We start from the raw sequence: 22,976 nt of genomic DNA on the forward strand, positions 1-22,976 counted from the left end.
CATTATTCCCATAATACTAAAACTATAGTCAGTCTAAATAGTTTAAACTACATACACTGTTTCTCTAAGTTTCATAGATAAGAAGCACTAGTGAAGAAGAGAAGGTGCTATTTTTACGGCTATATTAATGCCAAGAAATAGATAAGAATAAGACCTATGTCCTAAGATATGGTAGCAATTAGTACTATTTATCAAATACTTGCCATTTGGACCCCTTCTAAGTATATGGTTGGGAAAAGAGGTTCATAAAATAGTTTGGGCCCATGTTTTGTTAGCAGGAAATGGTTCACTTATGGGCCAAGTATTTATTTGCAAAGCAAGCCCTTCCAAACTCCTTTCCATCTGGCTTGGAGACCAGCCATGTTCAAAATGGTGGCCATTCTCTCAGACCCGGTCCTAGATGATTACAATGTACAGAGCCTCCCTGATGACTCATAATTGACATGAAGTTTCAGAAATAAAACTTGCTTCAGAGCTTCTTCTGCCCCTCCTGGTGTTGCCTGTGTGTTTGTTAGGTATGGCCTGATACCTCTTTTGTGAAGTGGCTTGAGATGCTGAGGAGACTCTGTCACTCACCATGGCAAACAAAAAGCCCAAAGAAGGAGTCAGAACTGAGATCAATGATCATAGCAATTTCAAGGTGCTGGGGCCAGATGGGTCTGTGGCTTAATATTAAGGGGCATACATCACTTAGTAAACCAACGAAAGCCCATTGTGAACCACAGGGTTTGTCAGTGAGGCAGATCAGACTTTGATTTGATGGGCAGCCAATCAATGAAACAGTTACACCCGCACAACTGGACATGGAAGCCAAAGGTACAATTGATATGTTCCAGCAGCAGATAGGAGATGTCTGCTAAAAAGAGAAACTGATACTTGACTGCAGAACTCTGTTCTTCCAGACCGACAAGGCATTCTCTATTAGAAAACCACAATTTTTTGTTCTGCCACATCATAACTACTATGTATAGTTTTCTCTATTCTTTTATTTTTCCCTTCCCCATCCCTTATTGTGCTTAAAGTAACTGTGAATCTGCACAAGCATACTGCATTTTTTAACTAAGTGGCTGATGGTATCTTTTGATAAACATCAGAGGGAGATGGGATGGGGAAAAAATACTAGTTCTATGAAAATGCCCCCTGTCTTATTTGGCACTTACATTTATATTCCAGTAAGTTATGTTGCTCTTGATGTTTAACAAAAAAAAGAACATAAAAATTATTGTACAGCTTTTTTGATTGCATAAATTTAATGCCTTTCATTTGTCATTATAAAACCAAGGACAATTTTATAACTTTTTTGTACATAGCTGTTATGTATAGGGCAATCTGTCCTTAAGCAGGCATAAATTAGGCTGAAAGAAATAAACCCTAGCTTTCCCTTCAAGTCAAACATCTTGTTGTTTAAATAATTTTCGTTCTGAAAAGAAATTTGTTCTTGATTTTGGACTTGTCAGTAGCCTAACCTGACGAATAAATAAAGGAAAACGATGCACGGACCAACAACCTGTCAGATTCCTGAGCGCTCTCTCTCTCTCTCTCTTTCTCTCTCTCCCCTTACTTCCTCCCTTCTCACTATTTCTTATTTGGTCTAAAGTAAATAATAACATGGGGGGCACCTGGGTATCTCAGTTGGTTAACCATCCTACTCTTGATTACAACTCAAGTCATGACCTCACAGCTGTGAGATGGAGTCCTACATGCCCCCACACTTGTCCCCATACTGAGCATGGATCCTGCTTTGGATTCTCTCTCTCCCACTCTCTCTGCCCCTCTCCTGCTCACACCCATGTGCTCCTACTCTCTCTCTCTTTCTCTCAAAATAAATAAAACATTAAAAAATAATAATTATAATAACTATATGACAATAGGTGCTCAGCTGAAAGATAACATGGGATTGAGACTGGTCATATACATGCTGATGAGTACACACAGAAAGCTGCAGAGAAAAGCAGAATCGACTATATGTCTATTCATATAGAGATGACACCTGCATGGGGACAAGAAACAAAATTAACCAGATGACTATTTTGTGGTTCCTTTGAGCTGGGTTGTACTGCCTATACTTTATTTCTGAGAAAGGTCATCATATTTTCTCAGCAAGTCTTTTTATCACTGAAGTTGCTCTGAACACTAATTAAAACTGGGTCTTGGACCAGAGCGGAGCACACGGTGCCCAGAACCAATAAAGGGAGTCTACTGCTAGGAAGGGGAGTGGGGGGAGAAATTTTAGGTCCTCGCTTTGGAGCCCTGCAGTTAAGCCAAATAGTGCAGTTGTTGATGGCAAACTCAGCAAGCTCACAAGCCTCAATGAGGAGGTATAGCATAAGGGATGTTCATTTCCTGCTCAATGAAATAGGAAAGAAACCATTCATCCTCTGAGTTAAACAAATGCTTATATTCTAGCAGCAAAATGTCTACATGAAAATATGTCATCAATGAAGAATGTTTACATGCAGAGATCTTAACCCAAAGAGAATGTACTTAGGCCCAACCAGAGTTCATCTGGTATGTACAAGTGCTGCAGGGGAAATGAGAACACCTGCAGGAACACTTGATTACTTCACCAGGCCTTTTGTCAAGCCCATCAAATCCCTCTGTTAGAAATCTCTCTTTCTGACACAATAACAAGAGAACTGGTTTTTCAAATGAATCTTCTGTTACTCCAAAGGGCAAGCCAGGACTCATCCTCTCCGCGTGTGTCACCATCTCTTTTCAGGAGACGGTTGGTAATTACTGCAGGGCTTCCCTCTGCAGAGGGTTTGCCCCTGCAACTTTCACTGATTTGTTTAACTAGCAGTGAAATGTGATTTACATGCCTTTCTCCCAAGGTGGTCTTCTCTAAAAACCACAGCAAAATGATCATCTGCAAGCTGAGCTCATGGTAAATAAAACCGAGGCTCCTCTTTTCTAAAGTGGAAGGTCTAATCCTGTAGTCTTGATTGCTTTCCTAATTACAGACTCCAAGCATTGCCGCAGTACCCAGTGGTGGCAAGAACTCTGTAACTGGTTTTATATCTCATCTTCATCTCGAATCTGCTCACTTAACTGCAATACGGAACCAACTTAAATCCACAGGTTTCAGGTACTGAAAACTTCACTTAAGTGAGGGTTTCATCCCCCTTTTCATTCATTCTTCTTTCTCCCCACTACATTTTCATCTTCTCTCACTGTTGTGTCACTAGGAAAATATGCTTGTTTTCCTCCAAATAAATTTTAAAAAAGTTCTAGAGACTAGTATCACCTCCTATGAATAGAATACTGAGGAATAATAAAGCAACTCAGATCCTAAAATCAAAAGCGACTTTGTTTTCTCAGCTCATCTCTTTTATACAGGATGAGTGGAGACAAGGAAGGTATGTGTCACAAATAGATTCCACCCCTCCCCCCCCCACCTCCACCCAGTTTGGCTGGAAAGTGGACAGATACAAGTCTACCAAGAATGCAAAAATCTTAATAAAATGAGAGATGCAGGCAACTCTTTTCAGGAGAAAAATTCATAGAAGAACATAAGCACATCCGAGAAGACCTCATCTTAAAGGAAACACTGGCCTCCATCTGCCCACACTCTTTCACTTGGCCATATAAAAAAATCCAGATTCCCCTGAAGATATGCCTTTGTGCTGGGCACCACTCCAACTCAAATCTGGTGGAAGGAACAGGGAAAAAAATTGTAACTGAAACCTAGATATAAAGTTTGGTACTTTGCAATACAGTAGCACCACTTAATATGTCTAAAGTGCTTTGCAAGTACAAGGTTTTAGTAAGCTCCTTTACAGAAAACAAGGAAGCAAACTGAGATAAATGAAAGACCCAAGTCTAAACTCAGACAGCAAAACAGTAAGAAATGGAGGGAGGAGTTCAGAAGCTCTTACTGTGAACTGGGCCTCTGATGTCTTTAAGATGTTGCCAGTCACCCCAATTCTGAACCAGTTTAAAAAACAAGGTGATACAGCTATTTCTGAAGAGGATTAAAAAGGTGACAAGAAAAATCTCATCACTGAAGAGGTCACTTTGAGGTCACTATCCACCACACAACCTCGGAGATTAAGAAAGCAGGGAAGGAGAAACCACATCAGCTCTCCCACACCCAGCTGAAGGTCTATTGCTTCACTGAATAGCAATATTATGATGCGAACTCAGCTGGTCCAGACAAAAAGCATGTGGGGCTGAGTAGTAAGGTTTAATTTCTATAATTACAAATTCAGGCAAGAAATTACCCCTACCCACTGGTTTTCCCCACAAAAAAGTGAGTGACAGTAAACAGAGTCACATCTTCTCTTTCAGTCTCTCCAACTAACTTGACAGTTAGTTTTATACATTTAAGATGTTTTCTGACCATTAAAAATACATAAACAAAAACACTTTATTTTTTAAGGTAGAAAAGCTTTAAATTGCTAACATTAATAATTTAGGTATCTCTCTCTTCATTCCACCGAGCTTCTTCTGATTTGTCTCCCCAGTCAAGTACACTAAACCAACAGATCATGATGACCAAATGAAGGCCATACAGAAACAGGACTCACTAGCATCCACTTCCAGAGAATATATTTACTTTACTTATCTTACATATTTGCCTTGTAGGCAGTAATTCCTTTTCTAGCCAATTTTCCAGAGAAAACTTTTCTTTTTGACCACCAATAATTGGTTAACCTTCCTAATATCAATCAAGACCAAATTTTGACTGACGTGATATATCAGAAAGACCAAGACTATTGACTGGTGTGTTCTCAACGTTTTTATTGGCCAAATCATGGCCCACTTTCATATGTAAATATATACAACTTGAAGAAGAGACTTTAAAGGTGTATATAATTTAACATGGCTATGTCAGGCAGAGAAGGACAAATATCATACATTTGCACGTATAGGAGGATTAGGAGGAACTTAACTGAGGACCATGGGGAGAAGAAGGGGGGAAATGGTGGGGGAAAGGGAGAGAGGCAAACCATGAGAGACTCTTGAATGCTGAGAAACAAACTGAGGACTGATGGATGTTGGGGGGGGAGGGGGGAGATGGGCATGGAGGAGGGCACTTGTGGGGATGAGCACTGGGTGTTATATGGAAACCAATTTGACAATAAACTATTTGTAAAAAAAATATGTCTAGAGATTCTAAAACATTTATATGTTACCACTTTATATTCTTCAACACTTTATATTTCTGGGCATCACATACATTCTTTTGAGTTGACTACTCCTGATATGATTTCTAGTTTACAGATAAGGAAACTGAGGCACCAAAACAGATGTTAGATCTATTACTGTCCTTCACAGTTAGGAGGCTACTGTTGACAGTATTAAGAGAGACAACAGAGCAAGTCAATTACTGAGCTGGATTAAACCTTAAAGTTTTCCTAGGTTTATGCTTGATCAAGGAACCACCTTGTCATTCGCACATAATCATGGAGGTCGGTAAACATTTTATAATGTCACCAACTTTAAAGGAGTGCTATCTTTTGACCCTTTATCTTGGTCCTTCCTATTTCAGATCAGCTGTCTGCATATTTCCATGTTTTGAGTATACTCAAGAGCAAGATTGTAAAGAATACAAAAATAAATCAGTCCATAAAGATTATCAGCCTGAATGCCACTAGGAGACAAAAGAAGCTGCCACAAGGAACAAGGGATATTAACATTCTTTCCTATCCACCTGGCAAGAACTGAGATCAAACTGAACTTGTTGGCAAGCTCTGTTAAAAGTTTGTCTAAAATATTCTAGAGCTACTAGTACTGAGGTTTTCAAGGACTTTTTTATCATTTATCATTCTCCTCCACTAACACCATCTTTTGTGTGATTCTCCTTATCACAGTGCCTTGAATTCTTTCTGAAAAATAATAAAAATTGAACTAATGATGGACTGAATAGTAGAATATATACAGGCTTTATAATGAGACTAATCTTGGCAATGACTGCCACTTTTTCCCTTGATATTGAGTGAAACGTTTTCAGAAAACAAGGATAGTATCATATATATCTTTTTATCTCTTCCCTAACCCATCTCAACATAATACTCTCCCTATAGTAAATATTTAATAATATTTGTCAGTGAAGAAACAAACAGATGAACATATAAACTTCATTTTACATCTAAACACCACAGTCTAATAACCAAAGAATTATCTAGGATTGTGCTCTTCTCATACACTTTGATCCCAATGCATGAATACACAACATCCATGAGAAGTCTCTGGAAATATCTCTAGGGTAATCTCATAAGAATGGTGGACTGTATGGAAAAGAGCAGCAATGGTGATTGATCACAAAATGGAAGAAATGCTAAAAATCTAGTCAAAAAAAGGGAAGCAAATGACATTTTCTGAGTTTCCATTTCAAATGAAAAGGCAGTGGAAAAATCAGCAAAATGCCAAGAAAATTAATTCAATATGCATGGAAGATAGAACACCAAACAACCAGCTTCAGAAATCTATATAGTCATGTGGTAGGGACTCAATAGTAAAAGACCAACAACTTCTGTTTTAGTTTTACACTTCGGATGAAGCCACAAACTTCGCAAACCATGTGATAGATATTTTGTACTGGATATTTTTAATGTGACTGAATTGTTCTCGACAGCTCTTTTTACCACATCATGCATTATGCACATCAAAGATGGGCAGTGTGTCGGGAAAACTATTCAAATAGGAAAGGGAAACAAAAAAATACATATTAAATTTTTTTCCCTTAAAATTGAAATAAGCTCTCCAAATCATACTAAACTGTATGATTTTACATGTAAAAAAAAGGAAATGAAGTTGGCAAAAATCACATTAGATTCAGGTTGATAGTGTTAGCTTAATTACCTTTTGAATAATTTAATAGATTATCACAGCTACAGTGAATTTTATCTTTTACATTATGTTAAATCAGTAGCCAAATTTTACTTAGGAATTAAGGTAGTACTTTATAGAAGCCTTCAATCAAGTAAGCTGTATTTCACCATGGTATTGGAATGTGATTTATTACCATGTTTATACTCCTAGACTTTGTCACCTTTCTCACTCTCCACTTCTAACAAAGCATTGGCTTGGTCCCTCAGTTTCATCTTCTTTCCTACCCTCTAAGGAGAGTTCCATCTTGCCAGTCTAATGTTCCTGCTTATATTTTACTAGAGACCAGGGATATTTTCAGAGTAACCTGAATATCTCCTGGGCATCATTAGTTATAGGTCCTGGGTAATACTGATTTCTCACTCGTTGACCCTAGAAGGATAGAGACCAGTGAGTCACATAATAATCAGACCAGCTGCTTGCAGTTCAGAATACATCCATTAACTTATCTAATATTCTCTTTTGGATAGGTCAGCATGTGTTATTAAATGGCCTATCCAAGTCTTGACTCTAACAACATTCCTTGAACCTAACAATATTGATTCCTACCAAAATAGGTTGGCAGGCTAGAATTCCAAACCCAAAAGAGGTTATTGAATTTGACCTGTAAATACCAATGATGTAAGAAATAATTAATAACACTATTAAGAAAAATGTTAGTGGTAAGGTATTAGGAATCAAACATTTAAATATAAATAAGAGAGCAGAGAGTGAATAACTAGAGGATGTGGGTATATTATTCAAACAAATTTGCAAAAAGACATGGTATAAAAGTTGCTAGACACTAAAAAGTAAAGCATGAGCTTAGATCAGTAAACTATGGCCCACTGCTTGCTTTCAAAAATAAGTTTTATTAAAACACTGCTTTATCAACTCATGTGGATATTATCTATGGCTGTTTTTGTACTACAAGCATGAGTGGAGTAGTCACAATAGAAACCATATGGCCTAGGGGCACCTGACCTGGGCAGCTCAGTTGGATAAGCATCTGATTCTCAATTTTGGCTCAGGTCATGATCTCATGGTTTGTAGTGTGAGCTCCATGTCAGGCTCTGTGTTAATAATGTGGTGCCTGGTTGAGATTTTCTCTTTTCCCCTCTCCTCTGCTGTCATTCTTTCAGAATAAATAAATAAACTTAAAAAAAGAAATAATATGGCTTATAAAGCCTAAAATATTTATTATTTGGTACTTTATCTGTAAAAAGAAAAAAAAAAGTCCAGCAAACTCTGTTTTAGACTTTAAAAATCTAATGACCAAATTGTAAGGAAAATGACTGCGATTAAATTCGTATTGTATGTTCACACCTCAAATTATTTCACATTTTAGGCTATATTTTAGTGATCTTAATTTTACCATTTCATTAAAGTGATAAATTTAGATAAATCTTTTCTAGATTACTTATATATTTTTTCATATATAAAGCTACTTAAAGTATACCTTTCCTTGTCTACTGTTGCAAAATATTGAAGAGCGACAGATCTTTGTACATTGGAATTGTAACATTTTTCAAACAAAAACTGGAATATTATAAAAGCATTTGAGAAGGATGAAGAAGAGGACTTCAGTGATATTTTAGAAATGGGTAACATTCCGAAGGAACTAGAGAGTAGATATTGTCAAAGATCTCTATAGTCAAAAATTTCCAGTAACTTCATGTTCATTGCAGCATTATTTACAGTAGCCAACATATAGAAACAACCTACATGTCCATCAGTGGATGAATGGGTAAGAAATTGTTAAGATATATATATATGTATATGTATATATGTGTATATATATGTATATATGTGTGTGTATATATGTGTATATGTATACATACATACAGTGGAATATTATTTATCCATAAAAAAAAGAATGAAATCTTGCCGTTTGTGACAATATGGATGGACCTTGAGGGCATTATGCTAAGTAAAATAAATCAGACAGAGAAAGACAAATACTGTATGATCTTTCTTTTATCTGGAGCTTAAAAAAAACTCATAGAAACTTAGAACAGATTGGTGGTTGCAAGAGGCAGGGATTACGTGGTAAAAGAAATGGATAAGCTGCTGTTTTTGTTTTGTTTTGCTTTGGTTTTTAGCTTAAATCAATTGAATTTTAAATGTTTAAAAATCTAGTAACCACTTAATTGACAACCACAATACTTTCTTCTGTTGATTAAGTGGTACAACTAGGCTTTGCGACACCCAGGTCCTGTAATCCTCACTAAATTAAGGAAGGGCTTTGCGACACCCAGGTCCTGTAATCCTCACTAAATTCAGGAAGCCCATTTTCATCTCTAGCCTAAATAGAACAACTGTTAAAGTATTTCAGGATGCCGGTATATTCTTTAACAATGCATTTCTCAATTTTTGGGTGAAAAGAGTAACCTTTAAATCTTCTTGGATCCCAGAACTGAAATAGATGAGCAACACAATAGTATCTGTAAAGTTGGTGGGGGGAGGGGGGAAGCCAGAATCTCTAAATCTGACAGAGAATTGACTGTATCACAGTGCAGTCTTGGCTCCTCATCCAGTTATCAGGTCTAATTCAGTTTCCGAACCCACAGCCTCTTGAATGAAAGGGATGTGTATTATTGACAGAAAGAAGAAAGAAAGAAGCCGATGAGAGTATCACCAGCTAATACTGTAAATCTCCCCTCTACCTTCTCCTAAAGGGAATTAGAACCATTTACACATTCTCACACACCCCAGGACTTATTTAGTAGCTTCGTGCTAAAACAGAACATGTGTGGAGACTTAGTTTTAGCCTCCATTGTGAGAAAATACCTCACAAGATATAGAATGCTAGCATGTAGTGTGCATTCTGAACCAGCATCCAATATATGATACTATTTTTCACATAGAAATAATACATGGGTTCGAAGACCAAAAGTTAAAAAGAGAAATGGCAGCCTTCATTCTAAATCCTAATGATTCATTATCAAAAGTTTTGCTTCTCAGTACTAGAGGTCCCTGGACCTCAAACTATTTTCATAATTATGCTATGATTTTATTTGACTTTTGCACTGATGGTAGATAAGCCAGAGCAGTAGCACCAAATTGTACTAGTAGCCATTGTTTTTCAACTCCTTGTACTATGTATATGTATATACATATATATATAGTGCATATATACATACACACAATATATACTAGATATATATACAATATATACTATATATATAATTTACAGAAGCCAAGATATGGAAGCAACCTCAATATCCATCTATAGATGAATGGGCTATATATATATATTCATATATACATATATATGTGAATAAAGAAGAGATATATATATGTCTGCGTGTGTGTGTATTCCATTCATCTATAGATGGATACTGAGGTTGTCTCCATATCTTGGCTACTGTAAATAATGCTGCAATCAACATAAGAGTGCATGTATCTTTTCAAATTGGTATTTTGTTTTCTTCAGCTAAACACCCAGAAATGGATTACTGGATTATATGGTATTTCTATTTTTAATTTTTTGAGAAATCTTCATACTATTTTCCACAGTGGTTGTACCAATTTACATTCCCATACAATAGTATACACGGATTCCCTTTTCTCCACATTCTCACCAACACTATTTTTTTGTTTTTTTTATAATAGTCAATCTGATTGGTGTCAGATGATATCTCATTGTGGTTTTAATTTGCATTTCCCTGATGAATAGCGATGTTGAGCATCTTTTCATGTGCCTGTTGGCCAGATATATATCTTCTCTGGAAAATGTCTATTTAAGGTCTCAGCCCATTTTTAATTGTTTTTTTTTAATATTAAACTCTGTAAGTTGTTTATATATTCTGACAATTAATCCCTTATTGGATTTGTGATTTGAAAATATCTTCTCCCATTGAGTCGGTTGCCTTTTGGTTTTGTTGATGGCAGACCAGTGGGTTTCAAAGTAAAGTATTAAAAGTTTACTGTTATAGTATATATTCCACATTGCAACTAACCTGCAAAAAACTACAACTTGTCAAGTCTTAGTGGGTATCAAAAAGGATATTCACAATTATTTGAAAAAACTATTAAAATAATCTCTTTTTCCCAACAACATATCTGTGTGTGTCTGGACTTTTTACATATATTTCAACTAAAACAACACATTGCAATATTAAATGTAGAAATCAAGCTGTCTTCCAGTAAGCCAGACATTAAAGAGACTTGCAAAAATGTAAAACAATGCCATTTTCTCCTCTATAGCTACTTTCCATTAAAAATGTCACGAGCTGATTACCACTGTTTTTAAAGAAGTGACAAGTCAAAATTATCTTCATTTTAATTTCTAATATGGTAAATATCAATTTCTTTAACAATGAATAATGTAAACAATGCTCTTTGGAAACTTAAATACTTTTTAAAAGGAATAAAGGGGCCCTGAAACATAAAGTTTGACCACTGCTGTCTTAGAAACTCTTCTCTTTATTTTTTTAAACCAAAATTAAATGCTGTCTTATAATTTCTATCAGTTCCTAGTTGACAAGAATAAAGATTTATAAGATAGCTCTAAACTCTTATATGAACCGAATCATAACTTTAAGAAGTTTACAGTCCCATGTTTATTTTATCAAACCATTTTTACAGTAACTGCTTTGTCAAAAATAGTATTTCTGTGGGAAAAAATTAAGAGGTATTTTTAAATAAATTCTTTGGAAACTATTTCCTTGAAAACCATCTCGGGTTGTTTTTTTCTTCTTCTTCTTCTTCTTCTTCTTATGTCTGAACATATTATGCTAAATATGTCCTCTCTTCATTTAGACTTCAGAAATACGAATAGCATGTTATCAGTGCCCACTTAATCTTCACTTAACTGAACACATTTAGCTACCTTAATCTCTCCTCACAAATCAATTCTTCAGTTCTCTTTACCACTATTATGTCTCATTTCTGGATCTCTTCCAGTGTTTCTTTATTTTTTCCTTTTAGTTTCTATTTTAATTCCAGTTAGTTAACATGCCATGTTACATTAGTTTCAGGTGTACAATATAGTGATTCAACAATTCCATATATCACCCAGTGCTTCTCCTTAATCCCCATCCTATTTCACCCATTCCCCCACCCACCTCACCTCTGGTAACCACAGGTTTGTTCTCTATAGTTGACTCAGTTTCTTTTCTAAGAGTTCACAAAACAGTAAGTTGAATTCCAGGTATGATCTCTCTGTGACTCTATGGATGGAAGTGATCTGTTCCCTGCTTTCCTGATCCAAAGCCCATAATAGTTCTGTATTCTCAGCCATCACCACCAGACTTTATCTAATTTTTTGTTGTTGTTGTTCACAGTCACCTTGAGAGTTCTATAGTATTTTTGGCTTCCAGGTTGTTCTTTCCTACTGACTTCCTAAATTGCAGATCAATTTCCTACATTTCAAGCAAAGTTCCTGTAAAGACACCCTCAGTTCTATAAGACTAAAAGGGACTGTAAGGAAAAGAACATTTAGTAAGAACAAGAATAACTCTCAACTGCAATACTTGTGTGTGTATGTCTGCATACATGTTTAAGAGTTGTGAAAGATAATTCTTTTAGTCACATAAATTTAGCCATCAAAATCCATAAAAATCCATTCCTTTTATGAAAGAAAGAAAGAAAGAAAGAAAGAAAGAAAGAAAGAAAGAAAGAAAGAAAGAAAGAAAAGAAAGAAGAATATCATTTAGTGAAAGTTGCTGATTCTGAATTTTTCTGTTTCTAAAAAAAATAAATCTTTCTAACCTTGATTTTTGAGACAAGTACCAAGTATGGAAAAAAATCTCAAATAACTATAATTTAGTTCCCTTTAACTTTCAAAATACAATTCATCCTATAGAGTTTTGAAGATTTTACTTCAAACAAATCAGAGAGTTTATGGTGCATTGTAAAAACCTCATTTAGAAAACTTATGTAGCAAAATAGTTTGTTCCTTCTCCAAAGTTCGTACTATAATATCAAACTTCTAATGACATTTTTTCAACAGAATGATCAAGAATTATCTATTATCTTTATAAAATATATCTATCCAACTCTCCCCCTAAAGTATTTTTAACATAGTTAACCCATAAATTTTTCTCTAACAATTGTTTTTGTTTTGTCTGGATCTGAATCCTATTGTTAAATCCCTACAATTCAACATATATTTGTTGAGATTCTCAAGTATGCAAAACTTTGGACCAAGCACTATTAAATCCTTGACCCCTAATGCAAAATCCTGTTTTGCCTACATCAATCAATCCATTTCACAGGGTAAATAACAAAAATAACCTTTTAACTGGCCCCTAGAATTTCAAATTATCTCTCTCTAATTCCACCTGAAAAACACAACCAGATGAATTACAGAATAGAAATTTAATAACTTTGTAAAAAAAAAACACAAAAGCTCACTTTTCTAAAGAAAATTCACATATTGCTTTTAGCTATGGAGCCCTTTGTTTAAAGAAAATATATGAAAAATCCCAATATACAAAACAGATGAAGGCAAAGTTATTTGGGTTAAGGTAGGGAAGGGGGAACAAAGGATTTATGGGTTCAAAGGATAATGTTTAGACGTCTTACCTTGCACTGAAGGTGTTCCACACACTCACCTCTGTACTCCTTGGCCACTATCCCTCACATTGTCTCCATTACTTAAACTTCTATGTCATCCAAACATAATAATTTTCTCTCAAATACACTCTAAACAATGCTACCTCTGTCACGTTTGTATATGTTGTTTACACTACCTGAAATAACCCTCCTCCCACCATTTTGGTCACTTATGTAACTTCTAACCATTATTTGAGGCTAATAATTTTGAGGTAAATTTCTGCCTGCTTCCCTACCTGCCCGAAAGCCACAAGAAATAGTGCAAATTCTCTCCTATGCTTATCACGTGAACTGCCGCTTGGCATCGTGAGGTAATTATATTAATGGAACTTTTTATATAGTTTAAGGTTTCTACATTGACTTATAAATATCATCCTGATTAAATCACTTCTAGGCAAACGTTCTAAAAGAATCTGTTTCTAAAATCACATGAATGTTTTCAATATTCAGTTCCTTGCAGGTTGTTGGACCAAGAACTCCTATTTCCTGCTGGCTTTCAGCCAAAGGCCACCCTAGTTTCCTGCCACATGACCTTCTATATAGGCAGCTCACAACATGGCAGCTTTCTTCATCAACGCCAACAAAGGCGAGAGTGTCTCCTTGCCAGACAGACATTATAATCTTATGTAACATAATCACATACACATAAATCATGTACATACTGTCACCTTTTCCATAGTCTACATGACTAGAAGCAAGTCACAGGTACTACCCACACTCAAGGGAAGAGAATTATAAAAAGGCATAACTACCAGGAAACAGGGTCATGGGAGGCACAAGTCTGTCTGCCAATCTGCTAAAATTACTATATCAGTGAAAGGATGTTTACAATTATAGGAAGTCAAGAAGAATTTCAAGTTGATTCCAGACATCTGAAAAATCTGCACACACATTAGTAAAAGTTGCATACATGTTGCAATATGGTAAGTAGTTTTATAAACAGGTAGAGTTAGGACATGGAAGAAAATTTTTTAGCGCATGTATCAAATATCTGGCCAAAATTAAAAAGACAAATTTGACTTTTCTCTTCCTAGAGTCTGGTTAAGGAAGAAACCTAAAGCCTGGGTAATGGTGAATTCTATGAATGCTATTAACCAAGATAATTGGGTTTGGAAAAGACTTGGGACAGAGGGAGGGGCCAAGATGGTGGAACAGCATGCAAGGTTTTTTTAGTCTCTGGTCCCTGAAATGGAGCCAGATCAACACTAAACCATCTTGCACACCTAGAACACTGACTTGATGATTAACACAACATTCTGTACAGCCTGAACCACAGAACTCAACAGGTACACAGCACGGAGAAGTGAACTGGGGGAGAGAGAAGCTGTGGAGGGCAGGGAGCTGTTTTTGCTTGCGGAGAGACAGGAAGATTGGATGGAGGGAGAGTACAGGAAATCCCCCTCCCCCAAAAGTGGGAGCTAGAGAGAAAGTGGAAAAGTGGAAACAGCCACAGGTACTGAATAAAAAAGGGAGAAAGGAGAAAGGAGAGGGTTTAAATTCCATCAAGACGCTATAAACAAGGGTAGCAGAGTCTGAGACTCCACAGCTTGATACCTGGCAGTGCTCTGGTGGGAAGGGTGAATCCCCAGGAGCAGAGAGGAAGAGCCAAGGGGTCACTGGGCCACATGGGGAGAGGCAGTTTTCCTGTTGGGAAGAAATTTGGTAGAGGCTGTGCAGCCATCCCACAGGCAAAAGTCCCAGCAGACCCAGAGAACACCACATTCACTGGTGCTGGAACAAGGAGGTTAACGCAGAAGCCCGGCATCAGATGTGTGTTGTGATTTTCCATAAACCCAGAAACGCTGCTTTTTCTGGGGCAGCTTTGCTCCCAGCCAGTCTCTGGGCATAGGCAGCAGCATGGTCTCACTAACGTTCCTGGGGCCTGGTGGTATCTGGCCACTGCTCAGTGACACTCTCCCCCAGAAGGTGTGAGTGGGTCAAAGCCACAGTCCTTCAGAAGTTAGGGGTCAGGAAACACAACCCCATCTGAGAGAAAACTCAGGAGGGAGGTGCTGCCTGGGAGCTTGACGGCTTGGTCACAGACTGTAGAAGTGGAGAGTGGACGGAAGCCAGAAACAAAGGAGGGGTGCTTGATTGCCGGTCATGGAGAGCACAGAATTCCAATACTGGAGACTGGGAGCTGGGTGCTGCCATTTTGACCCCTCCGGTGCATGCGCATACACGCCACAGCAATCCACCCCAGTAAGCAAAGCAGTGCCATCTAGTGGAGAACAGAGCCATTATACTAAACCCCACCCAACTGGGCCACTAGTAATTGACAAACACAAGTCTCTCCACCTGCTTTATTTACAGACTATCAAGTACTTCATAGCTTGACTTGTATGGGAAAGCAGATGTAATTTCAATCACACTTCATTCTGCTCCCTGGTCCTTTTATTCAATTTTTTTCTTTTTCTTTTCTTATTCTTAAATACAGAAAGAAAAACATCTATTTTTATTTTTCATTTTTATTTAAAAAATTCTTTAATTTTTTCAACAATATTATTTACTTTTTTGTAAATTTTTAAATTCTATTTTACTTTCATCATTTCATTTTCTTCTATTTTATTGTATTCATTTTTTCAAATTTTCAAACATTTTCCTTTTTTCCTTTTTCTTTTTTTCTTTTCTTATCTTTCCCTTTTTCCCCTAATCTATCAAGCTTCTTTCAAAAACCAGAACAAAACACACCTAGCATCTAGCATCTTTTATTTGATTTCTTTGTGCTGTTTTTAATTTTTTAATTTTAATTATTTTTGCTTTGTTAATTCCTTTTCTTCTTACAAAATGAAGAAATGAAGGAATTCACCCCAAAAGAAAGAACAGGAAGAAATGGCAGCCAGGGACTTAATCAACACAGATACAAGCAAGACGTCTGAACCAGAATTTAAAAATCACAATAATAAGAGTACTAGCTGGGTTGAAAATAAGGGGATGAGGAACCATTTTTTATGATAATATCCACCAAAATAAAGCCGGAGTAGCCATACTTATATCAGACAATCTAGATTTTAAGATAAAGACTGTAACAAGAAATGAAGAAGGGCATGATAGCATATTTAAGGGGTCTACCCACCAAAGACCTAACAATTTTAAACATTTATGCTCAAAACTTGGCAGAACCCAAATATATAAATCAAGTAATCACAGACATAAAGAATTTCATTGATATTAATTCCAAAACAGTAGGGGACTTCAAGACCCCACATACAGCAATGGACAGATCATCTAAACAGAGAATCAATAAGGAAACAACGGTTTTGAATGACACACTGGACCGGATATACTTAACAGATATATTCAGAACATTTCATCCTGAAGCAGCAGAATACACATTCTTCTCAAGTGCACATGTAACGTTCTCCAGAATAGGTAACATATTGGGACACAAATGAGCCCTCAACAAGTACAAAAAAAATCGAGATTATACCGTGCATACTTTCAGACCACAATGCTATGAAACTTGAAATCAATCACAAGAAAAAATTTGGAAAGATAACAAATACTTGGAGACTAAAGAACATCCTACTAAAAAGTGAATGAGCTAACCAAGAAATTACAAAGAAAATTAAAAAGTACATGGAAGCCAAAACCTCTGGGACGCAGCAAAAGCAGTCATAAGAGGGAAGTGTATAGCAATCCAGGCCTCCTAAAGAAGGAAGAAAAGTCTCAGATACACAAAACTAACACCTTAAAGAGCTGGATAAAGAACAGCAAATAAAACCCAAAACCAGCAGAAGACAGGGAATAATAAAGATTAGAGTAGGAATCAATGCTATTGAAAACAAAAAAAGTAGAACAGATCAATGAAACCAGGAGCTGGTTCTTTGAAAGAATTAACAAAATTGATAAGGACCTATTCAATTTGATCAAAAAGAAAAAGGAAAGGACACAAACAAATGAAATAAAAAATGAGGGGCGCCTGGGTGGCTTAGTCGGTTAAGCGTCCGACTTTCGCTTAGGTCATGATCTTGCGGTTCGTGGGTTCGAGCCCCGCGTCGGGCTCTGTGCTGACAGCCAGCTCAGAGCCTGGAGCCTATTTCAGAGTCTGTGTCTCCCTCTCTTTCTGACTCTCCCCTACTCACGCTGTCTCTCTCTCTCTCCTAGAAATAAATAAAAATATTTTTTAAAAAATGAAAGAGGTGAGATTACAACTAACACAGCAGAAATAAAAACAATAAGAGAATATTATGAGCAATTATACACCAATAAAATGGCCAATCTGGAAGAAATGGACAAATTCCTAGAAACAAATAAACTACCAAAAGTGAAACAGGAAGAAATAGAAAATTTGAACAGACCCATAACCAGTAAAGAAATAGAATTAGTAATCAAAAATCTCCCCCAAACGAGTCCAGGCTGGATGCTTTCCAGGGGGAATTCTACCAGACATTTAAAGAAATGTTAGCACTTATTCTCTTGAAGCTGTTAAAAAACAAAACAAAACAAAACAAAAACCCCACCAGAAATGGAAGGAAAAGGAAAACTTCCAAACTCATTCTATGAGGCCACCATTACTTTGATTCCAAAACCAGACAAAGACCTCACCAAAAAGAACTATAAACCAATTTCCCTGATGAACATGGATGCAAAAATTCTCAATAAGATAATAGCCAACAGGATCCAACAATACATTAAAAGAATTATTCACCACGATCAAGTGGAATTTATACCTGGGATGAAGGGCTGGTTCAATATTCACAAAACAATCAATGTGAAATATCACATCAGTAAAAAGAAAGGACAAGAACCACATGATCCTCTCAATAGATGCAGAGAAAGCATTTGACAAAACACAGCATCCTTTCTTGATAAAAAATCCTCAAGAAATTAGGGATAGAAGGATCATACCTCAAGACCATAAAAAGCCATATATGAAAGACCCACTGCTAATATCATCTTCAATGGAGAAAATTGAAGGAAAATGTCAAACTTCCACTCTTCACAGATGACATGATACTCTATATGGAAAACCCAAAAGATTCCACCAAAAAACTTCTAGAACTGATCTATGAATTCAACAAAGTCACAGGATATAAAATAAGTGCACAGATATCCATTGCATCCGTATATACCAATAATGAAGCAACAGAGAGAGAAATCAAGGAATCGATCAATTGCACCAAAACCATAAAATACCTAGTAATAAACATAGCCAAAGAGGTAAAAAAAAATCTATACACTGAAAACTATAGAAAGCTTATGAAAGAAATTGAAGAAGACACACACAAAAAAAATGGGAAAATATCCCATGCTCCTGAATTGGAAGAACAAACATTGGTAAAATGTCAATGCTACCCAAAGCAATCTACATATTCAATGCAATCCCTATCAAAATAACACCAGCATTCTTCCCAGAGCTAGAACAAATAATCCTGAAATTTGTATGGAACCAGAGAAGACCCAAAATAGCTATCAAAAAATAGCTAAAGCAATCTTCAAAAAGAAAAACCAAAGCTGGAGGCATCACACTACTGGACTTCAAGATGTATTACAAATCTGTAATCATCGAGACAGTACAGTATTGGCACAAAAACAAACACTCAGATCAATGGAACAGAATAGACAACCCACAAATGGACCCACAAATGTATGGAAAACTAATCTTTGACAAAGCAAGAAGAATATTCAATGGAATAAAGACAGTCTCTTCAGCAAATGGTGCTTGGAAAACTGGACAGAGACATACAGAAAAATGAATCTGGACCACTTTCTTATACCATACACAAAAATAAGCTCAAAATGGATGAAAGACCTACAGGGAGGACAGGAATCCATCAAAATCCTACAGGAGAAAGCAGGCAAACCCTCTTTGACCTCAGCCGCAGCAACTTCTTACTCAACACAAGGGAAACAAAAGCAAAAACTATTGGGACCTCATCAAAATAAAAAGCTCCTGCACAGTGAAGGAAATAATCAGCAAAACTAAAATGCAACTGACAGAATGGGTGAAGATATTTGCAAATGCTATATCAGATAAAGGGTTAGTATCCAAAGTCTGTAAAGAACTTATCAAACTCAACACCCAAAAAACAAATAATCCAGTGAAAAAACAGGCAAAAGACATGAATAGTCTCCAAAGAAGACATCCAGATGGCCAACAGACACATGAAAAACTGCTCAACATCACTCATCATCCGGGAAATACAAATCAAAACCACAATGAGATACCACCTCACGCCTGTCAGAATGGCTAACATTAACAATTCAGGCAACAACAGACGTTGGTGAGGATGCAGAGAAAGAAGATCTCTTTTGCACTGCTGGTAGGAATGCAAACTGGTGCAGCCACTCTGAAAACAGTATGGAGGTTCCTCAAAAAATTAAAAATAGGGGGTGCCTGGGTGGCTCAGTAAGTTAAGTGTCCAACTTTGGCTCAGGTCATTATCTCACGGTTTGTGGGTTCGAGCCCCACGTCGGGCTCTGTGTTGACAGCTAGCTCAAAGCCTGGAGCCTACTTCAGATTCTGTATCTCCCTCTCTCTCTGACCCTCCCCTGCTTATACTGTCTCCCTCTCTCTCTCACTCAGAAATAAATAAAAAATTTAAAATTTTTTTAAAAATTAAAAATAGAACTACCGTATGATCCAGTAATTGCACAACTAGCTATTTATCCAAGGGATACAGGTATGATGTTTCGAAGGGGCACATGCACCCTAAGCACTATCAACAATAGTCAAAACATGGAAAGAGCCCAAATGTCCATCAACGGATGAATGGATAAAGATGTGGTATATATATATACATATACATATACATATACATATATATATACACATATACATATACATACACACACACACACACACACACTGGAGTATTATTCGGCAATCAAAATGGATGAAATCTTGCCATTTGCAACTATGTGGATGGAACTAGAGGGTATTATGCTAAGCGAAATTAGGCAGTCAGAGAAAGACAGATATCATATGACTTCACTTATATGAAGAATTTAAGATACAAAACAGATGAACATAAGGGAAGGGAAGCAAAAATAATATAAAAACAGGGAGGGGGACAAAACATAAAAGACTCTTAAATATAGAGAAAACACAGAGGGTTGCTGCAGGGGTTATGGGAGGGGAGATGGTCTAAATGGGTCTAATGGCTACTCCTAAAATCATTGTTGCACTATATGCTAACTACCTTGGATGTAAATTAAACAATAAATAAATTACAAATAATACAATCAAACATTAGAACCAAAAAAAACTCATAAAGAAATCATATAACAAAATATTTTCTCAACATACTTGGTCATTACATATTATGAAATAAATAACAGATTATAAAAAAGTGTATTACACATACATATGTATGCATGTAAAAGAATTATTAGAGGAAACTACATCAATGATTATCTTTGCAATCTAGAATTATAAATTGCTGTCATTTTCTCTTCCCCATTTTATGCATTACACATATTTTCTCCAATATACAAAAGAAAATTATCTTTGAAAATTAATTGCTTTCAAAATATTCAGATTAAAGGGCACTATAAAAAAAAGACTTAGGACAGAGTGTAGCAGGTCACCACCTGTGTCACAAAGAGTCATAATTCCAGGTATCCTCCTCCAGAAAATCTGGCCAAAAGCAGAGAACCATGATTCTTCATAACTGTAGAGAAGGGGGTTTAGTGAAAGTCTGGGTCAAACTCAAAGGCTAAAACATCTGCTGAGAGAAAATTTGGGAGGAATTCAGAGGAAAAATCAAAGTGGAGACACAGTCACTAAAGTGTTATCAAATCAAGCTGCACACATAATTCAAAGTTTTCAATCAGGAAATTTGTCAAGTAAATTAAGCAGAAAGACAAAGAGATGGTTTTGCTAAAATATTATCCAAAAGTGGAACTAGGTATCAGGTCAAGTCCCAATATGAATTTTTTTTTTTGACCTTTCTCAAGCTTGTGCATGAGAGTCATCTCTTCATTCATCCTTAGGAAAACATATACCTGAAATATATATCTCAGTGGGGCACCTGAACCTAGTCACCTTTTCTTTAATTTCCTTGATAAGAGATTTGGAAATTTTTCATACTGGAACACTTTGGAAAGGCAACATCAATGTGGAATCAACAAATTTAGGCATCTCTTTTTCTAAAAATAATTCTAATGGCTTAGTTAAAGTATATAGTTTCTCTCTACAGATTCCTATAAATATTAGATCTAGGTCAAAGTTTTAGAACCCCATAGCCTTTTCTAGAATTATATTGAGAAGACTCAAAAAAATGGATCTGTGGCCGTTTTTTTTTTTTTCAATAGATGTATCTCATGTTCCTAAACAACACTTGGAATAATAGATGCTCAATAAATATTAGTTCAGTGAATGAACAAAAAAATAGAACTTGGAATAATTTCAAAGTTCACACAATCCAGCTCATGTTTCACTCAGTATAATTTTCCCGCAGCTTCCTAATCTTAAATCCCTTATATTTGTAGAGCACATTAGAGTTGATACTTTATTATTACATACCTGTATTTTATTTCATTCTTGACAAAATGCTTTATGATCAGTATTAATGCTTTTAACTTAACAGAAGGAAAAACAAATTCCAAAAAGTGAAGTGATGTGTCCAAGATAACACAGTCAGAAGTGGAGTCACCAATCATTTTGTTCCATTAATTGCAGTTTCATGTACTTGGCATTGCTTTAGATATCCATTTGACAAAGACCACCTATACTATTTCATGCCAGCCTGAACCTTCTTCTCATGGATTATAAAATCACTCCTTTGCAGGTAAGGGCAGGGTGAGGCAAGCAATTTGAGCAACATCAAGGCCACCAATTTTCTGTTCTGTACCAAGCCACTCTGTGATGAGAAGAATGCCTTCTCTCTGTTCTAAAGATCCTGACAAAGACTTTACGATGCTAGTTCACATTACCCCAGCACTTTATCAGCGCATTGTCAATCTAAAAAAGAAAGACTATAGGGGCTCCTTGGTGGTTCAATCAGTTAAGCATTTGACTCTCAGTCTCAGCTCAGGTCATGATCTCACAGCTTTGTGGGTTTGAGCCTCACAACAGGCTCTGCGCTAACAGTACAGAGTCTGCTTGGAATTCTCGTCTCCCTCTCTCTCTGTCCCCACCTTGACTTGCACTGTCTCTGTCTCTCTCAAAATAAATGAATAAACTTAAAAAAAAAGAAAAGAAAAGAAAGACTATAGCTGTTTGCCAAGACCTTAAATCTAAGGCAACAATGAAGAGAAGAGGTAAAATATTTTCACAATCATTGCAATATAGTAGACACTCATGAATATTATGCTAATTAGTTTAATAATTATCAACTTTGTCAAATATGGGTTTTTCAAAAGCTGCTTTCACTAACACTATTCTTCCACTCTTACAAATCTAGGTGGGGTTCTTGGGAATACAGATCAAAAGTGAAAAAGAAAAAAACTGCAACAAAACTGTGTTTTAATTGTTGCAACAACATGAAATTAAAAATAACTAAAGTTCATTCAAATATAATCCAGAGGCCAACTCCCTGGATATCTGTGAGTCTTCCAAATCTCTTAATTAATCCTACTTGTTGTTTGAATCTTTCTTCCACTTATTGTAGGAAATCCAGAATTCAGTTCTGGTTTTTTTTTTTTGTTTTTTTTTTTTT

At 36.2% G+C, this 22,976-nt stretch overlaps 1 long non-coding RNA gene and 1 pseudogene across 2 annotated transcripts in view; one reads left to right on the plus strand and one right to left on the minus strand.

The window, feature by feature from the left end:
* Positions 1–22,976, minus strand: part of LOC144224146 (uncharacterized) — a 524,297-nt gene that overhangs the window by 397,895 nt on the left and 103,426 nt on the right. The gene's annotated exons all lie outside the window — the stretch shown is intronic.
* LOC144224145 (small ubiquitin-related modifier 2 pseudogene) lies at positions 578–860 on the plus strand (annotated as a pseudogene).

The sequence above is a fragment of the Crocuta crocuta genome, unplaced genomic scaffold (genome assembly GCF_008692635.1).
Source record: "Crocuta crocuta isolate KB4526 unplaced genomic scaffold, BGI_CrCroc_1.0 scaffold52, whole genome shotgun sequence".
Classification (NCBI taxonomy): domain Eukaryota; kingdom Metazoa; phylum Chordata; class Mammalia; order Carnivora; family Hyaenidae; genus Crocuta; species Crocuta crocuta.